Below are 593 nucleotides of genomic sequence, written 5' to 3' on the forward strand. Positions count from 1 at the left end.
ATGACAGTGTTAAGTCGATGAGCGATCGTCAGCACCGTACACTTCCTCCTGATCGTGGTCTGAATGAGCTCGTCCGTTCACGGGTCTACATTCGCGGTCGCCTCGTCCAGCACGAATATCGGATTATTCTTCACAATGGCTCGCGCCAAGCAGACCAACTACCTCTGGCCAACGCTAAGATTGGAGCCGCCTTCATTGATATGGGCCTCCAGGCCTATCTCCTTCAGCTCGACCTCCTCTAGCGCCCGCCACAGCGGTTCATCCGCATACAAGTCGAACGGATCGAGGTTCCGCCTTAGGCTGCCAGAAAACAGAAACGGTTCCTGCGGAATAATGCTGATCTTGGAACGCAGATCGTGTAGACCTATCTGGCTTGTGTCGACTTCATCGATCTCGATCAGACTATCCACATCAGTCAGGCGGAAGAGTGCCTGAATCACGGATGACTTGCCGGCACCGGTTCTGTCAACGATGCCGATTTTCTCCCGCGGAAAGATGACGAAGTTGAAGTTCTTGAGCACTGCCGGCTCTAAAGACGCATAGCGCAGGAACACGTTCTTGAACTTGGTCTTATCTTCTTGTGGCCAATCGGA

At 53.1% G+C, this 593-nt stretch overlaps 1 pseudogene; it reads right to left on the reverse strand.

Annotated features, from left to right (window-relative positions):
• Positions 1-593, reverse strand: part of LOC108759353 (probable multidrug resistance-associated protein lethal(2)03659) — a 2,890-nt pseudogene that overhangs the window by 1,754 nt on the left and 543 nt on the right.

Source organism: Trachymyrmex cornetzi, unplaced genomic scaffold (assembly GCF_001594075.2).
Source record: "Trachymyrmex cornetzi isolate Tcor2-1 unplaced genomic scaffold, Tcor1.1 scaffold1803, whole genome shotgun sequence".
Lineage (NCBI taxonomy): Eukaryota > Metazoa > Arthropoda > Insecta > Hymenoptera > Formicidae > Trachymyrmex > Trachymyrmex cornetzi.